At 34.6% G+C, this 26,859-nt stretch overlaps 1 protein-coding gene across 1 annotated transcript in view; it reads right to left on the bottom strand.

The window, feature by feature from the left end:
* LOC105230290 (uncharacterized) overlaps window positions 1-26,859 on the bottom strand; it is a 237,065-nt gene that overhangs the window by 121,648 nt on the left and 88,558 nt on the right. The window lies entirely within an intron of this gene.

The following is a 26,859-nucleotide window of genomic DNA, read 5'->3' as shown; positions in this document are numbered from 1 at the left end:
TCAATTCTAAACTGCGTGAAATATTAGGTATGAGAAAGCTGCCGGGGAATTTCGGTCGATAAGAGCAACCGAGAAATCCTAAGATTTAGGTGCAATAGAAAGACGAAAATTAAAGCGCTCTTTCACCATACTGACGCAACGGCTGAAATATCTAATATCTTTTGGATTAATATATTCAGCCAATCAATGAACTTTATCACAAATTTTTCTTTATTGGATGGGTTGGAATTAACCTCTTATTTATCCAATACTTTTTCTGCAGGTTGTGTTGTTTTTATTAAGGAAGATGTTCTTGATGAAAAGACCATAGAACTACGTATGTGCTCTTATAAGGTTCGTTGTTTAGTCATAGATGAAGTGTAATGGTCAAGAAGGGTTATCGAGTCAAGTGGTATGCAGATCATTGCTTTATTTGGGTTCGTAATAATTTCTCCTCACATTTACACAGCTCGGAAACGAACTTTTTTTGTATTCTTAGAAACACACACACTTTTTCATATGAGAGAAACGTTATGTAGATTTATTTCACAAACCCGAAATAAAGAAAACACCCCACATGAAAATTTGGGTTGAGTCTTATAATACTATTCACATACCTTATATACATATATAAATATATATATAAAAATATCGACTTCTACTGCCTGTGAAAGTATGCTAAGCGTGCAAATAAATCGTATTTTTGTGTAAGCACTCTTAAGGTGCAAAAACAAATACAGCGAGTCAGTCAGCAGAGAAAGTTGCAGCTACACGTTATCTACCTGAAAGCGATGAAACAACCAGCGGCGACCCCAAATGTAACGTGACTACTTCTTATGTAAAGGCGCTTGATATTTGGCGCATTGCAATATTTTCACGAAATAAAAGTATATATTGAACAACACATACTGTATTTTAGTCACATGCGTGTAAGTTCCATAGAAAAGCTTTTTGGGTTAAGAGTTTTGTAGGTCGTGCGAATTTCACGCGTCTAGAATACGCCAACGGCTTTAATGAGTTTTACCTCTTCCACCATTTTTACGCTTGAATCTGCTATTGCTTTTCTATGCTTTTTTCACTATTAATTCTATGCCACAACAAATATTCCCTACCAATACATTTGTATATTAAAGCTGACTTCATAACGTTACACCTAGTATATTCTGCGTGCTCAAGTGTTCGAAAGATAGTACTGCAAAAAATTCTGGCGAGATTGTTGGGAGCGTGTGTCAACCTTTTGCGTTTGGTGTTGCTGCCTACGAAGAGTTACCCTTCTTAAGTGTGGTGAGTACCTTTACAAAACCTAAGATGGGCTTGAACCATTAATTTTTTACTAAAAAGAAGAGCGGGGTTGTTTCGATTCGAGTTAAAATTTGTCGATTCATATTTTGTTATTATTTTAGCTAAGTGTTAGCTTAGAAAAGTAAAGCTACATAAAAAATAGCTTTTTCAGCGATAAGAGTTAAACAGCAGTTGGGAGAAAAATAACGACCTATACTCGAGAGAAAGAAATTCTGGAATTTCCACCCAGAGATATATTGCCTTAAGATGTTGTGAACAGTAACCAAAGAAGAGAACTTGATTCAATCAAAGGATTTCGGAAGAAGAAAGCAAATACATATAGTGGAAATAAACATACCATAACATAGTACAGCTTCAAGAACTTTCTCTGGTTTTTAACGCCGACTTTGTCGATTACTAAATTCGACATTGCGATTGTGTAATGCGCCCTTGTATTGTTGCTATGCATATGCAAAATGCGCAAAGTCAGTGGACAATATACATATATTGTCTGCTGTTGAATTTGGATGGATTCTGGATGGGTAATTGAGTTAGATTGTATTTGTCTTAACTAATGGGAGCATATTAAGTGATAATAAATAAGCGAATGCCAAAAGCCATTTTCCATGCATGCAAAAGAGTAATTCGTAGAAATGTTTGTAGATAAGTCGAAAAGTAATGCTTCGGTGAGGGCCAGTAGAAGTGAGCAATCAGGGAAGCAGAAACAAACAAAAAAGGCAAAGCGATAACACAAACATGCGAAAGAGAAAAATAGTATGCACAATAATAACAAATAGTCTTCCTACTCGCAACCTTACTGTTCGTGCCACTTTTTGCGAAGACATCCGGAAGTTATCGTAGGCGGATGAGAAGCTGCTGTTGACATTGTAGTTTGCATTCACTTCCTACGCTGAAACTGGTGCTGCGCTTAAGATGACTTCATTAGCACACTCGTTTGGTTGTTACGTTGTTGCTTGTTTCCTTCAGCTGCCACACTCTATCTTCTGTTCTTGCTGCTTGATTTTAGCTATTTACGAGCTTTTACTTGGCTTAAGTATGTAAGTATTTTGCAAGAATTCTGTCTGTAGTCAACTTGTTGATGGCTTATCACATCCTCTGTATTTTAACAGAAAAACAACAGTAAGCGGGTGTAAATGACATGCGTTTAATTATTATCAGTTCTTCTTTATTGCATAATTACCACAGTTGTGGCATGATTAAAATGTTCGAAGTGAAATTGAGGATTATCGTGATGAAAAAATTTATCCAAAATAAAATTTCATATATTGGCTATTTTATTATTTTTTCTCGATTTTATTTGTATTTAATGTTTTTTACTTCCTAAACAACCCGCTGAATGTTATAGTTATAATAATAATTTATTTACAAATTTTTGGAAAATTTTCAAAAAAACTTCTATTTATATCCTAATTTTCTTTTGCATCAACTCATTCCAACAACTGTAAACAAACTTTCAGTTTTTTGTCAACATTTTCTTTAGTGCCATAGAGTCAACTATCTGTGCTGTAATTAATGCCAGCAGCTTCAGACCAAGTTGTATGCTGCTTCGTCTTGAAGATGGCGAGATTCTTATCTGTAACTAATGACAAATGTGCAGTGTTGTGTAAAATTAACTAAATGTTTCATGTATTTCAATTTACTTCTCTTTGTTCCACTGTTTTCTGTTTTTAACTGCTAGTACTGCTGGGGCGTATACGTAACAGCAAGCAGTTGGTGGCGTAATTTAACTATAAATATACATATATCTTATTTTAAATTTTATCTTTAACTGTAATTATTTTTTGTATTGAATAGAGTTTTGACCTTCCAAAAGAAGATTTTTTCAAGTAGTTGGAAATGAGACTTGAAGTTTTCTATCTGATAATAGGAAAAAATGTAAGGCGGTGGACCTCACGACACAAGTTAGAGTTTGTAATTAAAATACTTGTACTTTCTCTGATGTGTTTAAGAAATTATGTTTCAGATTAATAAGTGAAAAAATATTCGTTTTTCCCACCTTAATATATAATTATATAGATATGTTAAAAGAAATTTGAAGACCGTCGCAAATACATGAGAATTATATATTGCTTTAGCTAGAATTGGGCTTCGAACTGCGCTCGTATCGAACGTATACTAATATCTAACCCTCAGCAATTCTTTACTGAACTCAACTGGGATTGCGGTCTAGTAGGAAATGATTAATCTTAACCCCATAACAATAATTCTGCGCTATGCTTCTGCAATACTTGGCATGCGTTTATCCTGCAATTTGTGGTTGCCAAAGAGAATATAACTGCAAAAAGTAAAAATAAAAAGTTTTTTTTCATAAAGTTTAATGGTTTCAAACCCACAATACACTCAACTCCCTCAGTTGCCACATTCACCTAATATAAAACATAAAAGGCAATAAATGCAAATTTGAACTGTTGAATATCCACGCCTATCGCTGAAAAATGTCTAACATGAATTTTACATAAATTTTGCGCACAAGTGCACATCGTTTGTCAACGCCTCCATCAACGTAATGATAACATTGTTTATTTCCCGCGGTAGCTTAGATTTTATTAGTTTTGTATTTGAGTGCAACAACATGAGAGAGGCGTTAATCAGCGAACTTTTGGGGGTTTTTTCCGAACAGTTAAGCATATTTTGTGCAAACGGTGTATCGTTTTTCGAATGACGATCTCATTTAAATAAAACCTGAATACTTTTATGATGGTCATGAGGGTGACACAGTTTTTGTAGATATTTTTCCTGTAGTCCGGGTCAATTTCGATTTTATACTGTGATGAATAAGTAAAAAAAGTGTTAATCTTAAACATCTTTTCAGCATTTTAAAGATCATGACCAATTAATATTGTACCGAAGTAACAAAAAGTAAATGCTCTTATTTCTTCTGAGCTAAAAAGTATACAAATTGTGTATTTATTTATATTTAAAATTTAATTTTTGGTATATAAAAATCGAAATACTTGTAAAATTAATGAAATCCATTTTAAGTAAGCCACACTTTCAATATGAAGCTATGCAATATTGCTTTAAATGTGATATAAACTGAATATTCCCTTCAGCATGTTTGCAAGAAAAATTTCCCAAACAATATTTTTGCGAATTTCCCCATATTATCTCTCGATGAAACGATTGAGCACAACAGCGCGTACTGAGCAAAAAATACTGTAAAAGAGCGTAAGGTGTTCACAAAGCTTAGAAAAGAAACAAACTCATATACACACGCCTTTAGATAGTGGCAAATTTGTATTCACTGAACTGAAAGTGCAACCGACAAAAGGCGCAATTTGCTGGTTAAAAAGCGTTACAATGTTTGACAGTTAAACCAGACAATGAAGAAAGCGGTTAAGTGGCTTTTGAGTAAGGAGTCTGAAATAATTTAATATTAGATACTAAAATAAATTTTTTTAAGTTTAATAAGGAAAGAAAAATAGGCTGAAGGAAAGATTTTCTGTTCTTTCACGCTGAGAAAGCTAGCTTTGCTCCAAGGTATTTCGAATACAAATAGAATTTGGGAACTGTGTGATATTTATTGCAGAAAGTTCTTACTGGCATCGTTGAAATATCGGAGAAAACAAAGAAACATCTTTTATGCAAGTACCATGGCTTAACCAGGAAAATTTATTTTGAAAGTCTTGTTTCAAACAGTTATCAAAATTTTTGCAGACCTTGGATTTTTTAAATTCTCCTTTCTTATTAAACGTATGTACTATATGTATATGTATTTGAATGCTCTTTAACCTCAAAAGTTGATTGTAAGAAGCTCTTTGGCTAATATCTCACTCTCAAAACTAATAAAGACATTCGTTTTGAATGCAAATAACTGGTAAATATTTTTCTAACTTTTAGCTTTATGAACTCTTCCAACAAATATGTATTACTCCACGTACACATAAGCGAAATTATTTTATAAACTTCTTTTATAGAGGAAAAATAAAGCAAACACCATTCACCCAGTTACCTGTGCAGTGAACCGTTTCTTGGCTTGCAGCTAAGTCGTCTCGTTTCGCTGGTGTGGCGAAAATATCCAACAGCTAAGTACGTGCTGTGATTACTTGAGTGGCTCATATAAAAATGTTTTGTTTCAATTTTCTGCGCTTTATGCGCATACGATGCATAGCAAAAGCCTCGGCAAATTGCGGTAAAAAGTGATGAATTGTGTGCTGACGCGTACTTCTAGTGAACCCATTTGCGGCAAAGGTTTAGAGGTATTCAAAAATAACAAAAAAGAAAAGACCGTGTAGTGGCGAATGGAATAAAAACAAAAAGGCATGAAGAAAAAAAGAAAGAAATCACAAATAGAATAGTGGCAAAAGGGGTTGGCACAGCTTCCAATTGTCACTTTTCTTTCGTGTGTAAAGGCAAAGGAATCGTGAATAAAATGACAATTAGAATTGTTAGAAAATAAAGTAAAATGTATGTAGGACTGAAATTAAGCACGGTGTGACATTATATACTTATACGAGTACAAGTAATGCAGGGTATCGAAATATTAAATAAAGGATTTTAAAAATATAATCACCTGATTTTACTTATATCGGATACAAAAGAAGCTGGTATAAGTATTTGATCAATATTTAAATTTTTTAAGCATTTTTTCCTTGATTTAAAATAGATTTTACAAGTTTGCAATACCGGAAATAAGCAATTCAATTGAAATAAAGAAGATATAATTCAAGCTTTGAAAAAACTGAAGCTAAAATCAATGACAATGACAAGGAGGACAAGAAAAATTGCAACAAAAGAATGAAAAAAAAGAAAAAGAGAAAAAAATGAAAAGGAAAGAAATACAAACGGCAAATGGTCTTTAAAGCGCAGAAAAAGCGTGTAGGTCATTTTTATTAGCTACAAAATCAAGGAAGCTGCACGTCAGCGCTGTTAGAGAGCAATGGGCGAAGGTAAGTTGCATGACAGCTGAAAAACGCTTTCCAGCTTAAGCCCACGCAAGTTACGAAGTTCTTTTACGGCCGCCATCAACGTAAGTGCCAGAATGTGTCCAATATGTTCGAAATAATTAAAATCCAAGGCGAAATCGCGGAATCCACTTTTTCAGTTTACCTTACTGCGTTGGTGGGTATTTATAGCTTCCTCTCTGTCTGTTGCTTTTGAACATTTCTTTTGTGTAATGCCTTTTGCCTTTGTTATGACTCGATGTGATGCCACGAACAGTGCCGTTGCGCGCATATGCTTCGGGTCAGAATTAACAACAAAATGCGTGTAATTGCTTTGAGCTGGCGGTGCGTTGACCAAGGTTGTGCTGGTAAAAATATACGGGAAGGTGAAATGCTTGAGAAATTCAGATTTCTGCAGTGACGGTTAGCTTTGGTTACACTTAATTGTTTGTTGCAGTGAAGCTGTATGCAACTACTAAAAATTGTGGAGGCTTAAATTTTACTTAACTGGATATCGTATTCCTCTATACAGGAATTGTAACCCATACCAATTAAGAGAACAAGATTTAGGTTGAATCTAAAGTGTTTTCGAACTCCTACTACTTTATTTTTGCAGATTTAAGCTTGCTCTTGATTAAATAGAGACTTTGACGTCTTCACTGCCAATGCGTCGAACATAATTCTACAGAAAAACAACAATGATATGACAATTAAAAGTTACAAAAATTAGTGTTTTCCGCGCTGAAGGTATCAGTTGGTCGTTTCAGTAGAAGATTGAAACTTCCATTTGGCAGATTTTAATACGTAAGAACTCAATTAAACTGGGTATCGCAAAATTATTTCTTTTATTTTCAAATTTATCTTTCACTTAACGTAAATTAATAAATTTTTTACTTATAAACAATAAACTTTCCAATCATTATAGAGCCTAATACCTAAAGCAGTATTTAAATTCTGATTTTGTTTTACATGGAAATCTAAAAAGACTCCAGAACCAGTCGAAAACTGTTTGGTTACCACTAAATGCCGCCGCAAAAGCTTATTGACTCCAATTGGTTAAAAATCTAAAATTACTTCTTTGAATTTATTTGAAATTACTTTCATTTTTAACATGAAATGCAATAAGTTAATACTTTACTCCTTAATTTTAACACGCAAGTATTTAATAATCCTGAGCACAAGGATTCAGTTAGCTCATTTAGCATATTGCATTGGAACAGCATGACGTATACGCAACCTTCTTAGTAAAATGCAAAAAGTGCGCATGCAAATCGTTTGTCAAGTGCACAAAAGTAACAGAAAGTTTTATTAACCGTAAAATGAAGGTGTGCGCCACTTCAGGAACTGTCACACATGCATTTAAATCCAATGCTTAAAATGCATGCTGCGTTCGCCAATTTTGTTGTTGTAGATTTTTTTTTGTTAAGAATTTTCAGCACATTTTTTGGCGCACTTGAGGAAGTATAAACAACAACAAATTGTTTGTAAGCGTTTTTGTTTTTGTAATTTTTCTGCCATTGCTGGCACAAGCTGATGCAGCGAAAAAATGTTTGCTGTCTTGCAAGCCAAAGTCAAAGTTTGTTGTTTAAGGTTGAACTTGAGCTGATTTCTTAGAGCTCACAGGGCTAAGCTGTTGAAATGCAGAAAGGTAAAAGTATGCACATTTGTATGTATGATTTGTTTTGCGTGTGTGGCTGTATGCTACGTGCTTGCATAATTTGCCTGTTGTACGGAAAATAAGACGACTGTAAGTGGCAAGGAAACGCCCGTTCAAAGACAAATTGTATGTATGTATATATTTTAGGGTAGTACCCTGTTTTGTATAAAAGTATGTAAATAATTTATGTGTATAATGTATCTTGCTTTACTACCTACAAGGGCTGTGATAGACATTTCTTTAGAAATTTGAATGAGGCACTTTTTGGGTTCTCTGATTTACCATTGGCTTACCATGAATTTTGAAAACTTTCTCCTAATGAAAAATACATTATTTGGCTTGTGATTCTAGCTGCTGTCATATCTGTTCTGCCCCATCTTGTTATTTCCTATATTAATTGCTTTATTCCTGGTACGAATGCTATCAAATGGAAGATATGAAAGTATAACATTTTAATTTACACTTACTACAGGTGTTACTGTTCTGAACATGTGCTATGCCTTGTATTTATTGACAGATTCGTGGAACTACAAATTTCCAATTGCATGAATGTCAACCGCATAACTGCACGCTGTTCGTTTGTGTACGTAGATTCATACTCACATACCTGTTAAAATTCCTAGAAATTGTAGTTGTCAATACTCAGTGCAAAAGTGCTCACAACAATGATATTTGAGCAATTGCAACAAATATGAAAATTATCATGCAGTGTTCTATATTTTAGAAAAATAAGAGAAAGGAAGGATGGAAAAGTGTTAGTTTGTTAAAATCTAACATTCCATCAACCCCATTTTCCATGACTTTTCGAGAAGTCCGTTCGAATATTGTCAGAATTTCGTTAAATACAAGATGCGTTCCAAAGTAAACGGGACTTTTTGAATCTAGCGCCCACTGGTGGCGCCATCTATAAGTCGGTTGCGTTAGAATCTGCTATCTTTATCGATTGTCCAGTGAGAATTTCATGACATTTCATAGATTGGAAGTGAAGTTATTGCGTTTTAAGTGTCAGTATGTTTGTATTATCGGTGCGAAAATGAGCTTCGAACAAAGAGCCAACATTAAATTTTGTTTTAAAATTGGTAAAACGTTTACCGAAACGTTTCAAATGATGAAACAAGCTTATGGCGCTGATTGCCTATACCGTAGCAGAGCGCACTAGTGGTTTCAACGTGTTATTTTTCACCAAAATATTTTGAAAAATGATAAATAAAAAATGTTGCCTACATCTAGGAGATTATTGAATAAAAAGTTGTTATAAATACCTGAAAAAATTGTCCGTGACTAAATAATATATTCAGCAAATTTTTGAGAATAAATGATGCTCGATATTTTCCTTGTATAAATAATTCACAACTTTTCAGTTCTTATCCCTTCTTTTTCTAAGCCTTAGATAATACATTTTTCTGCATATTTTACTGCGTTGTCGCACTCAATGAGCATACACAAGAAATGGACTTATTTTTATTGAATAAGAAAGTACATTTTCACATTTTCACATCACAAGCCCGAGTTTTTACAGAGGCAGACACAAATACATAAATTTGCTCTTTTACAACATGTCATGCCACATTTCGGTTGCATTGCCACAAAATGCCTGTCTTTTGTCTCTCTAAAAGTATTCAACGGCGGCAGCAAGGCGATGAAGCCAGGGAATACTAGTACTGGTAATGCAATAGTGCTGACATATTCCAATGTAATTTAGCAAATTTGTCGGAATGTTGGCTAAAATGCTTTGTTGCATGTCAGCAAACAATTTACCTGCATTATGTAATACGTGTACTTTGTTGCTAGTGCTGCTTTCAGTACATGTGTGGGCTTGATGAGAACTCTTTGTATGACAAAATACAGGGTGCCTTAAAAAGATCAATAGCACCTCTTTATCTAATTACAGTCTCGCAACGCTCTCTTACATTCGCTTAATACAAGGTTTCTGGTCTTTCTTATACAGATTTTGAAAAATTATTTCTAATTATAATATCATATACTCGTATGTATATATGTACGAATATTTTATTCCAAACTTAGCTTTTGTTGACCTCTCATATTCAAATTCACATTGTGTAGCCTAAAGTATTTGTTGTTGTATATACTATATATGTATGTGCTCAATCTATTTACATGAATGAATTCCACGTACATTTTCGCTTACTTAATATATGTGCATAAACTGCAGCTTCATTACAGCTTGTCTACTTGTTGACTAGGTTTTACTCGTCTTCTCTGCATCGCGACTCAGTTGTTGTTGGGCGGTGGTTTTCCTTCATGCAGGTCAAGCACATTTTGGTTTCTCTTTACATTTTTAACCAGTTTTATTTCGCCTTTTTCACTGTCAAGCATTTTTTAAAAATATTTTTCTTATTATAATTTGGAACATAAAAATAGTATTCATGAAATTTCTGGGTCAACAAGCTGAGTGTTACTTCTAGGAAATGATAATTTTGCATTGGATAAAATTCAAAGAACCGACATCATTTTAAATTTTCTAGTCTACTCAGTAAGTTTGAGCACTGTTCTCTTGCCAAAAATACGCTTTATACAATACTTCGTTGAATAAAATACTACGGAGCATTAAAATTCTAAAATCGCAGGCTTTCTGATTGATCATGCCAGTTGTTTGTTCGATTCAACGGCACTCTGTAACATTTGGCGAGCTGAAAGCAGTTAATATTTTTTATTTCTCACGCAAATTTCACCGCAGGCGCTGTGTTTTAATTTATTGCTTGTACACACCTATTCAATTTTATACGAAAATTCCACATTCAGTTATTTTGTATGCGTTGTTAACAACTTTGCGAGCATAAACTTTATGAATTTATAATTGAAGCACCAAACATTTCAATGAGTACTTGTAATTAAAAATGTTTGTGTGTATGTACTTGAAGCTGATTCAATTTGAGTTAGATGGGTTATTGTCTGGGGCGTTACCAGTTAACCTAGACATGAAATGAAAAAAAATTTATTGTTATTGTTGCGCGAAGGCGATTTACAAAACTTTTAAAAAATATGAAATCTCAGAGTCAAACATTTAAACAAACTATGCGCTAGTTAGAATATATGTACATACATAATTGAATAAAAGTGAATTTCTTACATAAATAAAATATGAAAATTAAGTAATTATAAGTTACAAACTGCAATTAAATTTTGTGAAAATTAAGTTTTCTAACAGATTTGTGATAATTGTAGCACTTTTCAAATAAATCAAGAAAAGAAACATTTGATTGACATTTTGTATATCTTTAGCGGAAATCTATGATTCGGTAAACTTGTGCGGTGTTTTTTTTTTAATGAGTAAAATATTAAGTTTATCATTACAACTTCTACATTGATTTGGTGTCAATAGCACCTTTTCTCTGTAACTTTTCTTGACCGAATCAGTGATTGATATATTGGTTTCATTAAAACGTAAATTAAAGAGACCGGCTTCTGATAAGTTACTGTATATCCAAGTAGCTATTTTTGAAGTTTTTTCTCTTCCTTGTAGAATAACATTCCGGTGTAAATTTAAGCAATCGACGACTTTTATTCCAATTTATGTGATATTTTTAACTGCACATTGAAGATACAAATGCTCCTTATTAATCGATACAATCTGGTTCTGAATATGACATCGTTCAAATGGCTCCACGACTTCTTTCGCAGGAGATAATTCGATGAATTCAATTTTAGAGTACTTTTTCCACCAAATATTCAATATTGGCTTTTAAAGCTTGAAGAGAGTCTTGATTTATCGCTAACGACCAATGGCTCCAAATAACCCCACAAGAAGTAGTTGAATGGTATTTAATCACAACTTCTTTTTACGGTGATCCAATGGCTTCTGTTCATGAGTGAGAACAATTTTCGACCGATCATCAAATGCTTTCTCAAAATCTTCCAGGTTTGTGGTCTTCAGCAACACTTGCCTGAGCGGCAGCAATATTTTCATTACTTTCAGTAGTTCTTTGTCTCACTGGTACCTAAACATTATGTAAATAAAATGAACGCTTGAAATTTTCAACAATTCAATAAATAGCGAGCACAGATGGGCGATTATTACAACAAGAGCGCATGAAAATTTGCAATTGGAGAACGATTATTTTGATAATCAAATTGAATAATAAAATTGTAAACTATACTGAACACAATGAAAAAATACAAATCATGACATATCAAAAATGAGAGAAACAGAAACTTGCACTTTCACAACAGGCTTTTTTAATCCAGGATGATCACGAGGCTTTTAGAATAGCGAAAAGAAGTGTTGGATCGAGTAATGTGTGCAATTTGTGTTCGTACAAAATGTTTTGAATACCTATTGTTTAACAAATTGTTGTAGTTTTTTAGTTATGGAAAACATTCCCAGACTGCCGTGTGAACCGTTGTCGCAAATACTCGCAGCAGCCAGGAATAAGTTAAGGAAAACTCTCCTACTGCCACGCAGCGAGTGACGAGTTTATTTATTGCAAGTATTTTCAAAAATAAAAAGTTTATTTTTAAGTTTCTGTATTATTTATCATTTCCGATATGTGTATCATCATGTATTCATATAGACTTAATATATCAATTTATTTTATTTTGACATTTCGAATTTTTATTTATCACCATTTGAAATGCTTGAATATGCGCCATTCAATTATTGATATGCCGTCGCGCCGATAAAAATATTTTATTGAGTGAAATATGAAATATATTCAATTCAATTATCACTTTGGGATATGGAATTCCTATTTATATGAATGCACGTATGTATGTGTAAGTACGCATTCGTTGAGTATGAGTACGCGTATTTTTAGTGCACTTCTACAAATAATTTTTATAGTGAAAACCATTAACAAGAGAAATGTAGTTATATATTTTTCAGTTTATTGCGAATTTATTCGAGTGTGGCGTGGTGCATTTTTAGGAAATGTTTTTTCATGAAATTGCATAAGTAAAGGTTTTAAGAATTGTATCCGGAATTTCAAATATTCTAAAAAATATTTATAAACTAGTGAAAGCATTGTATGTACATCCCTCTGAAAGTAAAATAAAGGCTTTTGAAGGTTAGTGGGATTGCAATGACTCTCCGTTTCCATTTATTGAAAGTATAGATTTTATTCACACAACAATAATTCATTGATTGCTCCTATGTTATCTTGTTATTCTACCACTGTTAGATATTATAGATTCTATTTTTGACAATTCTAAAGCATTCAGAAGCATTTTTGTAAAGTTCACAATAGCTGAAGTATTGGTTCCCACGATGATCTTTGAAAGAAGAGAGTTGTTGAAAGCGTCCGTCGATGATTTCGCTATGATGTATAGCATGTATGGAGCCTGTTTTTAGTCCTCAGCTCTCGAAAAGTTGAATAAATATAGATTAGAATACGTACTTACTGATTACTTTGAGAATAGTTATTCAATAATAACCGACGATGTAAAACTGGATGAAATTGGGTGATAACCCCACTAACTTCCCATATAATGGTTCCGTTCAAAACTACCAAAAGCACGACAACTAAATGCAACAGAGGCATTAAATTTTACCACCGAAATGGTATGAGAGAGCTTTGAAGGAGATGGAGACAAAATCAGAGAATGGGCGGGGCACCGTCCAGATTTCAGTGAAAACCCATGTATCATGACCTACCAAACCAAAATCGAACCGGCTTAGGTTCATTTCGTATTAACACATATCCAATTAGTGCTAATTTAGTTCGAAGACTAGGACACCTTTCTCGTTAACAGGCTGGACATTACGAATTTATATTTTCAATTTGTTACTTTTTCATGAAAAATGTTCAAGTTGTTGTCCTGTACATAGTCCAAGGCACGTGGCCGAAAAGTTGAACGAAAAACTACCCTCCAAATCCGCGTTCAATTAAGCGTTAGAAAAAGTGTCATAAATAAAGTATTCACTACTTAGCAGAGATTACATAATTTGGCAAGCATCAACAAGAAAGAATGTCATGAATTCGCTGTAAGTGAATGACATTCTCATTTATAAGGGGTGTGTGAGATGATTATGAAAATGAAAATAAAAGAGAAAGCGTGACCCTTTATAAAAATGAAGTTGAGCGTTTTCTCACCGCGGCATTAGTCTGGCATTTAGTGTTTTTGTATTTAATATCTCGCCTAGACATTGTTTGTCACAGCATTTTTAGGGTCATGCAAATTTCCCTAAAGCCTTGCTGCTAATAACTTGCAGTCAGCACAATTACACGCCAGCCATGTTAGATGGGTAAGCAGCAAGCCCACGCAAACAGTGAAATGAGAGGTGAAAAAGCATGCAAATATAAAAGAAATAAAAACAAAAATGCACTGAAAGAAGTGAAATTACTGAAAATAGCAAAAGTGGGGCAGTTGCAGCATGTTGCAATAGTGAATGAGATGCCTGTGGCATTGCAACACTTTTTCTTTATTTTCTCACTATCTGTGAACCTAACACTAACTCATTCGTACACATATATATTCTCTAATTTATCTCTCTAGTATAGCTAGTAGTGAATTATTAGTAGATGCGGGGGCTGTGCTGAAGGGCGGAAAATGCAAAAGTCTTTTGTGCCAGCTAGCAGACTAATTCTTTCACATATCTAAGAGCTATGTATTTGTGGTTTTGCTATGAGCGATACTGTAATTTTGCTTATACGTACATATGTAAGAATACAGTCAGCTTGACACGCTAGATCAAACCGCCACTGATGTGGCCCTTACACAAGCCAACAACCGCAATGGAAATGCCTGAGACAGAAGTTGAAAAAAGTATGTGCGCGCAATACATACATATGCATATATATACATCTATGTTAGTGTATTGAGATTGCAACTTGAGATGCATTTGGAAAATCGACGTGTTGTAGTAATTTGAATTGGGATTGTGTGGGCGACGAGAAATGCAATGCAATGCATTCATATATACATATTCACATATGTCAGGCGTAATTTAGATAATGCACGCTACTATTGGTTTGAAAATTTCCGGTTTAAGCAATTTTAATTTAACTGTTTGTGAACAATATCAGCATTGCTTTATACTTTTTTTCATCGTCTGTTTTGGGTTTACTGAAACTCGTTTGTGTAATTCCTTGAACGAGCACCAGAGAGGGATATTGCGAATGGAATTGAACTTAGTTGTAATTTGCTGTAGGAATTTCTGAAATGAAGATGGTATAATAAGTAATAATTTTACTGCCCTATTTTCTATTTGGCAACGGCTTTAATATCATGAGAACATTTTACGTGGAATTTACAAGAACAAATTGAGTCTTAATATGGTGGGAACGAAAATAAATTGTAGTAACTATTATTATTTCAATAACCAAAAATCTGTTCTTTTATAATACTAAGTTTTTTAGATTTTCACTTCAAAAGATACCACGATGAAGTCAGAGTTTACTCGACACCACGGTTGCCATGTATACTTCCATCGTTATCAAGAAACACACATTGTCCTTAAGACCCGTGATCACATGATAGTCAGAATTTCTCATACATGGCTGACTGTCGGCTCAAAGACGTTCCTGAGTGACGTCAACAATACGAGCCCATTAGAATTTAGACGAATCGTTCCACATTTTTTGTAAATATTATCGAATGATCTGAAATAATATTTTTTTTTCGACGAACATCTTGGTTTGAAGTCATGTATCTTAAATCTTACAGCCGAATGTGAAATAGTTTCAAGACCGGATTTTCAATGAGTATAAACTATAGTTTAGCAAAATAATATCAGAAAATTGGTCAAGTCTCTAATTTTTTTCTAAAATCGAAGGCTCCAAGTTCCTTACAATAAATCATAATATCCTTCTCTTTATCAAACACTTTCATATTGCATTATATTGTAACTTCCCTAGCGGGATCGAGATTTGCATATTCGCAAGAATGTCCCCATTTTCACGCGACACTTTAAACAGCTGTGCAGCTTTGTCAACAAGCTTTTCTCGTCACTGCTGCCATAGCCGTTGGTCATTGAAAGACGCAAGCATGCGAATCACACAAACATCGTATTCGAGCCGAGCCTTCAACGGCTCGAGTGACTTGTAAGTGACACAGCTATAATTAAAAGTCAAGTAAAAAAACTTTTACCCTTATTGCTCATTGGCCTTTGTTGGCCCAAAAAAGTTGAATACACTTCTAGACCCCCGAATAGTAAAAGTTAGTAAAAGAATAGTGCAAGTAGGCTAAATTGTGGTAGGAGGAATAAAGAAATGTGTAAGTAGTTTACTGTTATAATATAAGTATATTCTACCTTAATATTCTAGACTAGCGGCTATAATTTTTAAAGCAGTAATACTAGGCAGCAGGAAAAATCATTCCGAATATTGATTAGGGAAAACTATATTTGTTTTAATCTTTATAAAAGTAATATGTCAGAAATATTGTATTTAAGGCTTCGTCGAAGTTTGACTCACAGCTTAGTTAAGAACTTATATTCTCAAGAACCATTGTTTACCTGACTTGAAAAGGAATCATCCAAACTTTGCTGTAACGACATACAGTCTGTCAAGTAAGAACGTGGGCGTGTTAATTTATAAACAAAATTATTTTATGAAACTTTTATTTTTATATATACATTGTACACATTACAAAAAATCATGCAATTTGGTCAATAATATGTCCAGTCACCACCGGCATCGATAATTGCTGGCATCTCCGAGACATACTTTCTACTAATTTGACTTGGTATTAGTGGCAAGAATCTCAAGAATCTCCAGATTCGACGAATTTCGTAAGACAACTGCTTCAATATGTATGTGCGTCTTCCACGAAGCTTCTGTTTAATATATGCCCACACATTTTCAATAGGGTTTGCATCGGGCGACTGCGACGGCCAATCCAATGTAACGATGCCAGATTGAGTTTTCCACTGAGTACAGAGCTTGCTGCGGTGTTTAGGATCGTTGTCCTCCTGCAGAATCCAATCTTCATTTTTTCTGATGAACCATCGTTTGGCAGATAGCAGTAAAGCCTTTTTGTAGATTTTTATCATTTTCTCGGCATTTAGGTTGTCAGTAAAGAGGTACAAAGTGCCGAATCCCTGCTTTGAGAAGCAGCCCCAAAGATGTACCTTTATTCCATGTTTTACGGTCCGCTGAACAAGCCTATTGGTGGAAGTTGACCAGGCTCGCGTGAGGACAGAACGTGCCCATATAGAACATTCATCAGTAAAAATGACATTTTCAAAATCTCTATCAATATTCTCATGCGCCCAAGCGAGTCGCTTTGTCACAAGTTTTTCAGTCAACAGAGGCTTCTTCATTGTGTTGCGCCATTTCAGATCATGAGTATGAAGAAGGGTTCGGATAGTTTCGTAGGATATATTTAAACCATTTGCCATTAATTTAGCTTGTTCTTGCGCAGTGTTAAAGCAAGATTCCGCGAAAACAGATTCACTATCCTTTTTTCATCTTTTTTGTTCACTTTTCCTATCGAACCACGTTCTGGTAAATTATCGACATTTTAAATGCCTTCGACTTTCTCATATATTTAGCAGCCGCTGATGGTGACATTTTGGGACCTATCGGGTGAATGCAAAGGAACACAGCCTCGTAGCGCGACGCGTACTTAGCACTCCTGGCGTTTAACATGATTCTCTTTCAAAATGTCAACCACAACTGAACCTTTGCTGACAATGCATCAATGACAAGGCTTCCCTCTATCGGCTCGCGAAGGAATTAGAGCGAAATCTTTCATTAACTGTCGGTAAAGTCGACCGCGCTCTTACTTGACAGACTGTAAATCTTGTATTGGACAGTTCGCGGTATTGAACATTTCGTTTTGGGTTGGCGTCTTCGTACCAATGGTACTGGTATATTATTTTGTTTTAGAACCCAAAACTATGGCCTTTCTAAAGCCGAAAACACACAAGGAACCTCAATCACATAATGCTGGCTAAGAGAAAGAGAGTTTAGGTATATTTATAACCGTTATACATTGAACGACCTTAGTGGCTGGTTTAAATATCGTACGAGATTTCTTTCCAGCAGCAGCTTTATTAAATTTTCTAGTATAAAATTTCGAAGGAAAATGTTCCCATAGAATTTAGCATCCATTTTGGAAGATTTAAGGCTTATAGAACTATCAATAGGTTGGACATTGAAATGGTACATTGCCTCTTCCTGCTTCTGCTGGTAGTTTGACAACAACTGCATTTACATAGGCACATAGGCATTCGCTTACTTCTGCGGTTCTAATTACAATTCTACTTTTTCCCAACAAAAACTGTTGTTTTCATTATACTCGTACCATTTATATGTATATGTAGTTGTTAGTGTAAGTAAGTACTGCCACTGCAACTATTCCAATTACACACATAGTTTTTCAAATAGAATACCGCATTCGACATTCATTACTCTTCACAAACAACAGTCGAGTGCAAAGTTGCGCGTTCAGCTGTTCAAACAAAAGCTAATAAAAGCAAAAGAATGCCCACGCGGATGAACAGACGAATGGACGGATGGCTGGGCGGGCTGCGGCAGATACGCGCATACGGATGCCTTGTTAAACGGTCGCCATTAGTCAAAAACTCTGACAACAATTAAATCGTTCATGTGTGTGTCAATTTGCGGTCTATTATGCAATTAATTATTAACGCATTCATGATTTTTGTGGCGCAAAATGTTTACAATAATCGGTAGCTGATGGAGATATGTGCTTATGTATTAAGTTACTATGAACCGCACTTATCGATTTACCGGAAAAATTGTGTCATCGCATCGTATCGTGATGAATGTTTGCAAAATAAGCGACAATAGACACCCCAGACGTTGCTATGTACGCCCCTTACCCTTTATAAACCCTTCACTTGTTGTAGGCACTTCGTGAATTTGTAGTTATCGCTTTTTACTTTGCGCTAAATGATTCTCAGAAGACTGTTGCGATTGTCAGAAAAGATAAAATAAATGAAATTTGCTGAAAATATTGGATAATTAGCATTTAATTAAATATTTTTTACAATAACGGTGGTATTCTGGATAGCTTTTGAGGAATAAAGAAAGTTTGAAAAATCGGACGAAGAGATTTGAAGATGTCGGAGATAACTGATAAATGAAAATAGTTAAAGATTTAATGATATTAAATTTTATCGCAAAAGAAAAAAAAATAGGTTTCTGACTCCGGGGACATGATTTCTACAACAACCTGCATCCTCCCGTAAAAGTGTCTATATATGTGCGCTTTAAGCAAACAGGAACTCCTACTTTCATATTTGAAAGTATGTCTTCCTTCGCTTTCCGAATTTCGTACAAAATATGGTCGGAATAGTATTTTAACTTCGTCAAGTGTGAAGAGATTTTGAAAGCGTAGAAAATTTGAATCTTCCAGCTGATTTAACTGTCATCACTCTTATTCCCTCAACCCCAAATACAAAATTTTGAACTTTTCAACCAAGAGACCGATGAGTATTTCCAGAAGCCATGTGCTAATGACTATTAGTAATATGTGGGTCAACAGCTTATGGCTTAAGTGTCACACAACCAAACCTACTCATGGCCATGAACATGGCGTTGTCATGTTAACTGCTTGTTTGCCATCCATAAGTCTCGTATTGCCTAGCTTTTTTTTTACGCTTCAGGATACTTAAAACTTCAAATATTTCCAATTCCATGTAATTGTTCAGAAGAAGGTCAAGTGTATCTCTATTCGCCAAGCTTAGTTCAGTTTTTGATTTTTCTCTTTTGCTTCATTGTTCCGTTATTTGTGCTATAAATCAAATTGTTATATTCAAGTTTGCTACTGGTATTTACTAAAAGCTTTTATCAATAAAATATGGAATAAAAAAATTATAATATTTATATATAAATATATTATACCACATACATATATACGTACACATATATGTACATAACTTCCGATAAATCCTGAGTATGAATAATTTCCTGATGCCAAATATTTTTTCGGCTTTGTGTGTTTCTGCAAGTTGGTAACATTTAGATGATGTTTACACACATTAATTTGTTTGCGGCCACCGCTATTAATCATACTTCATACAAGTTCATCGGTTAAAGATTTACCTCTTTCATCGTCGTGCTTTGTTTCGCTGCCCTTTTCAAATAACTCACTGTGCTACACGGTTGACATCGGCTTGTGACACTAAAAGCAGGTCGGCTTAAATGCTTTTTCACGTAGACACACTCAAACACTCACAAAAGCAAATGTTTATCCGCTGTGTGAGCCCATATCTGTATATAGTATATTTATTGGCGATGCGCAAAGTAACCTATTCATCAGTTGAAATTGATAGACATTTTATTTAAGCCCTAATTTATCACCTCATTACATTGAGGACCGCCGCAATATGGCAAGCGGGAAACATTGGTAGTATTTGGGTAAAAGGACAACGTGGATTCGTCGCTCGTTTATTCTGTGACATCAGTAACACTTGGAATGCATATAAATCCTTTGCTGTTAAATCTTAATCAGTTTGATTTGCTCTTTACGCACTTTTGTATTTTATTTTTTCCGAAATTTGTTTTTTTGGTTGCGCTATGTTCAGTGTATGAATATTAATTTGTATGTTCTAATGCATACGACCTTCGGTGAGCTGTATACAGTGATTTATGGGCGATGTAAATTTGAAAATGTTAATGGGTATACTAAATAAATGGTTTTCGAAAATCCAAAGCTTAGTTAATAGTTATAACTAACGACTATGGTAAAGTATCAGAAAAGGATCGATAAATTTCAAAATCTTATTATCAAAAGGAAGCCATAAAAGGAGTCAAATTTTGCAGGCTCAAGCCATCAACTTCATCCATATCGATAAAAAAAATATACTTGTGTTTATCGCATGAAAAAATACAGTCCAAATAGTTTTTGTGAGAGAAGCTGATATTTAGTAGACCAGAGATGCATCCGCTAACTCCACCATCGAGAAACTCAACTATCCACAGACCTACTCCAGCCTATTAATTATAGCCTGAGCCTTAAATTGTAGCTAGAAGTTGTTGGAATATCGCTTGCAATCTGAAATTTCAGCTCAGATAACTTTCTCCATCTGATATCTAAATTCATATCTAATATAGAGCCTTGGAATATATGGGTGTTCGGTAGAAAGGATCTTGCATGAAGATGCGTAAGCCTTTCATTTTGGATATATTTAGAAATATTGGGTGTACGTGCAAATATCATACAGGCGTGTGCGTGTGTGAAAGTGAAACTTTGCCAGCCATGTCCATTTATATCAACACTTATACGCCGTGGTCACGTCAATTTGTTGCACGCGCGTTCGATCTGCAAACATAATAACAAACAAACACATCATTAAAACAACAAAACTTACACACACATTTAGTAAAATAAAACCATAACTGCATATTTGTGCATGCACACCCACACACATGCATTTGCATGCACGCATCTGCAAGTGTTAAGTGACCAGCTGTCGGCCATGTATTCGCTGCCATTTAATTAGCAAATGAAAGACATGAATTAAACGGCGAAACTGAATAATTAGAACAGCGCTTTCAATTATGCCAAAGCGTGTGTGTGCGTGTTCGCAGGCGTTCAATAATTTATTTGCGCGTTTATGGAATTAATAGCAAAATATTAACTGTTCGGAAATATATTGGCATGCTGCCCTTTCGCTGCGCCCTAAATGCCAACGCATGAATATATTGAAAACAATTTGCCAACAAACACATACATATTATATACACAAATTTAATATATAAATCCATAACTGTAAAGTGCACAGTGAAAAATTATCATAATTTATAAATTTACAAAAAACATCTACATATTTTGCGATTGCAGTGTTGTTGCCCATACATGTGTTTTAAATTATTTTATGGGCTGTCAGTTACAACTGCCGGTTTTTATTGATATTTATATCGCGCTGAATAATTAATTTATAATTACCGTGATTGTGCGCTGAGCAGCGTTAAGTGGCTGCCGGCTGAATTTGTATAAATATACGGAGGATTGAATTATAATTCTATTTAATGACACTTTATGATGACAATTTGGTGCAAAAATCCATATTTACCAGAAAATGTAGCGTACTTGGTGTGAAAGTCAATCGGTTCAAGTGAAAAAATTAGCGCCCATAATTGGTGTATACCGAATAAGTGCAAATAATATAATAATTTTGTCGAGGAAAAGCTCTAATTTAAAGTAGGTAATTAAAGTGTTAGTAGTGAAAGCGGAAACAGATTTTTACTTAAACTGATTGTTAGTCTATTGAAGATGAAATAAAAACAAATTATTATAATAAATTAATTGCTAGGACTGAGAAAGATTTCGAAAATCTGCAGAGATTTAAAAAATGAGTTTTTTTTTCAACCAATTTGACATTGATTAATACTAATGTCAGTCTACCTATGTTTTGTATAAAATAAATTTTTTATAAGAACATGATGCTCATTTGAGGCTGTTTCAAGTAATTATTTCAATACGCAAAGCTCTCGAAAAAAATTTACTTTTGAGCACAAAATGCTGGCATGATATTGAGAACCATTATACTCAAAATAGCGATATATGATTTCATATCTGTATTAACTAGAGGACCCGCTTACGTTTTACTGTGGCTGATACATAGATAGTACTACTAATACCATCTATATGATTTCTATTAGTTAGATTATAAGTATTAGTTAAGGAATAATCGGATTTTTGATGAAGCAACAAAAATGAATCAAAAAGCATTTCGTGCGTTAAGAAAGAATTGGTTTTTGGGGTAAAAATACTATTGAATTTGGGCTGTGCATCAGTGAAATCAATCGAGTCCAATCGATTGTCAGCCTGGTGGACTGCATATTAAGAAACGGTTCTCAAGCGTGGAAAGACAAAAAAATCGGCTGGCAAGGTTATGGCATCAGTCTTTTGGGATGCCCGTAGTATATTATTCATCGAATGATAAATGAGCCAGTTTTAATTCATTGCATTGTGTATTTGATTGCAGTTCTATTCTACCATTCCCAATATTTAGCAATTTTATTATTTTTCAGGAAGGATCAGTTTGAAATTGTACGCATATACATATGTATTCATCGTTCCCGTTTAAATATTGCATTGCTCTGTGCAATGCTTCGAAAAGATTTCTGTATATCTCAAATTTTGTATCAACACTTCAGTTATGCCGCTATTTTTTTATGCCAGACCTTTTGCAATTTTAAATTGCCTGTCAAGATACCCCCTCCAATAGTTAGCAGGTATGAAAAAAATGTTATAGCTACCCATAGATGTATTGAATGACCCAATTTATTACTTAAGAACGAACAACTCTGTCCACAATATAAAAACTTGATCCACAGATGTCGCCTTTTACTTTGGCTTCGTTTTCTTTAATGCACGTTTACGCCAATTTAAAGTTTGAATATTGGATACTGCGATGATAGCGCCATCTATCGGTCAAACATTCCAAAATTAATAATTGATTAAAAATGAAAAAATAATTTAAAAAACATTTTCCAGTGGACCAAATTGTAAATCTAAACCATTCTCGAATCTCCTTGAACATACACACAAAATTTCATCAAAATCGGTCCATCCGTTTAGGAGCAGTTCGAATGCAAACACACGGTCAGAAGATTTATATATATAAAGATATGCTTTTGAAATGTTGAAATGTTCAAATGAAAGTTTTTGAAATTTTAGGTTATTGAGTTTAGTCTGACGCTTCACTAATGTACTGACGTACATATTGATTACTAAAGAGCGCACACTATGTTTTGCGAAATATTTTAATTTAGTTTAAAAATTTTCCCTTAAAACTGATTAGATGTTTTATAACTAACTTTTTCAATAAGAGCGCTACAAAAGTTCTTTATTCCTGTGAAAGTACAATCGATGCCATTATGTATGGAACTCGATTTATTTTGTATGGCCGCCTCAGGCACGCTTGTAGAAATCCAGTCGCTGAACCCAATTTTCGACGGTTTTCAAGCATAAATCGGCGATATTGCTGCAATTTCACATATTCGTACGAAGTTCATCAATCGTCGCTGGCTTATTGGCATAGGCAATAGACTTGACATAGCCAGGAAATAGTCTAACGGCGTCAAATCGCACGACCGAGGCGGCCAATTGACTAGGCCATTTCGTGATATAACACATTCACCGAACTTGGTTTCCAATAAATTGATTATAAGATTTGCTGTGTAGCTTGTGGCGCCGTCCGGTGGAACCCCAAATTGTCCAAGTCCATGTCATCCAATTTGGGCCAAAAATATTCAGTTATCATTGAGCGGTAGTGATTCCCATTCACAATAACGTCAGGGTCTTAATCATCATGGAAGAAGTACGGTCCAGTGACGCCGCCGGCTCATAAACTGCACCAAACCGTAATTTTTTCGGGATGCAATGGTGAGCCATGGAGTACGTGTGGATTGCTGCCTGACCAATAACGCATAACGCATATTTCGCTTATTGACGAAGCCATTTAAATGAGTCTCATTGCTAAAGACGATTTTTGATGAAAATGCGGATCATTTTCAAGTTGTTGCTCAGCCCAATTTACGAACATACGACGATTCTAGTGGTCAAGCGGCTTCAGTTCATGCGTCAATTTGATCTTGTAAGGATGTAGGCCAAGATTTTTTTTTACAAATTCGCAACAACGATGTCGCAGAGCTGACCAAGGCTTGAGAAAGACGTGTGAGAGACTGATTTGTGTCTTCCAATATTTCCGAACATATATGGCCACTTATTTGTCTTATTGACACGGGAACATTTTATAATTAGTCTATGGATTAAAACTTATCCAATAGATGCTCAATTTTTGGTCTGACAGGACGATTATGACGACCGTAAATTGGACGTAGCGCTCTTTAAGTTGAGGCTACTGACTCCGAATTTCGGTAGTAAACAAAGCGAACAAAGATATGGCGTCATTTTCTGTCCCTATCTGTTTACTTTTGTTGCGACTTATTGGAAATCTCGTTATATTATTATTATTAGCATTTCCAACATTTCTAATATTTTTTAAATGCCTTTGCTTTATTATCTATAATCTAGACTCTCATGGACTTTTTTGGTATAGGAAAACAATATTTGATTTCACAGTTGAGCATATTGCTTCTACGTTTGCTCTACGTTATTGATAAACCCCACTTTTACATATGAGTTCATTTGTCAGCGTCCACTTGTCCGCTGTTGGTCATTTGTGCCACTGATTCATTTACTCAGCAGGCCATATTGGCGTTGTGCATTTACACTCAACTACTGAAAATTGCTTCGCTTTTTTCTTTTTACCTTTCCAGCAAAATTTTTTGTCATGTGATACTGGTTTTATTTGCGATCGGATATTGGCTACTTGATTGCACATCTACTTCGCCGTCGAGTGTAACTCGCAGCGTTTGGGGACAGCCACTTGTGATCAATATGCGCGTAACCTGAGTGCGTCACTGATTCGCTGAATTGGCTGTCTGCCTCTTTGACTGAGTTTGCGCTTCATTGGCTTTGCGAAAATTTTTTTGTGAAAATTAATAACGTTTCCTGAGGCGTAATTTGAACTGTGAAAACTTTTTGAAATAGAATTTTTAATCGAAACATTCACAGAGTCATCTACACATATACAAACATATGTTTGGTGTTTTAATGTTCAGACTGTTAACACCCGGATGTTTAACTATTTGTCGCCTACCCGTGCAAGCAATAATTTGAGCAAAAATTTAGGTCTTGATATGTACCTTAAGGGAGAATTGGTATGACACGACTCATTTTTAGGCAAAATGGTACACCTCCGAAACTAAGCGACCAATTTCAACCAAAATTTACGCAACTGGCCGATATGGAACTTTCTCACTTGCGTTTGGTTTGGTTTGGTTTATATGAAAGTTTTTGTGAAAGTTTGAGAGTTCGTTTCGTGTATGACGTATTGCGTTATTATACCTATTGTTTCCTTCTCTTCCATTCTAATTTATTTAGAATTGTATATTTCCGAGTTGGAGAGAAAACACTTAACCCACGAAAGCACTATTTCAACTCGTTTTCACTTGATTTAACCAGACTAGTGTTGCTAAATAAAAGTTATATAATTGCATCTAATAAAGTTTCAGCATTTGGTTTAAAACATGCGGAGACTATTATAAACTTTATTTGAAATTATATTACGGCGAACGTGCTAAAATTTTGGTTTTCGAGCATTAATAAGTTTAATGGTCGAAAAGTATTTTTGAACAGCATGAATGTATGTATGTATAAGATATATCACGAGCTGTGGAGAGAATGCCGTGGCGAGCTTAGAAATATGTTTGTATAATATATATAATATTTGAGGGATATTTGGTACAACTTTCACATTTAGCACAAGCCAGACCACAGAATATGTTTTTGTGCTATGTTGAAGAGCAGACATTTCTAAAAAGTGAAAAGTAGTTTAACTCATTTCATTGTTTCATTTTCTGTTATATTTCTGTGCTTATACATATGTCTAATTCCGTGAACAATGCAGAGTTTTCGTTATGCTTTTATTAAAAAGCATATTAGGTAACCAAAAATAGATACCCATACGCTTTTAAATCCAGATTTTGTTCATATTTCTAATATAATGATTGTTTAAATCAAACTGCATACTTGTTTGTGCATTTAACGCTTGTAGCGGTATTATTCGCATTGACATATAACATGCAACATTCAAATATGTGACAATGACAAGCTGACATTTACATCCTTACACATGTGTACGTGCATGTCTTCATAGAAATATATGTACGAATGCATGTCTGGTTTGAAAATCTTCGTAGAATCATATATATATATGGCCAAATATACATACATACATATATCTGGTTTGAAAAATCATGCATCTGTTTTTAAATTTTCCAACAAACAGTATGGCTCCTGCCACAAACTGAGCTCGCCACAACATGTCCATTAGCACAGTAGAGAGCTCAGCACATACGAGTATAGCAGACAAGCAAGCGGCTATTGTAAAATCTATGTTGAACAAACAACAACAAAAAATGTGGCAAATGGTGTTTTCATTTTCTTGTTTATTTACATATTTATTGTTGGCCAATCACTGTAATCGAACAAGCTACGAAATGACAAATTAGTTATTTTGCAAACTTAAACACTTGTGATAGCTAACTTGTGATCTAGCAACAATAACATAAGGACAGTTTGATAAGTCAGTGA

Source organism: Bactrocera dorsalis, chromosome 2 (assembly GCF_023373825.1).
Source record: "Bactrocera dorsalis isolate Fly_Bdor chromosome 2, ASM2337382v1, whole genome shotgun sequence".
Lineage (NCBI taxonomy): Eukaryota > Metazoa > Arthropoda > Insecta > Diptera > Tephritidae > Bactrocera > Bactrocera dorsalis.
Note: the sequence above shows the minus strand (reverse complement) of the source record. Positions and strands in the feature narration are given on the sequence as shown.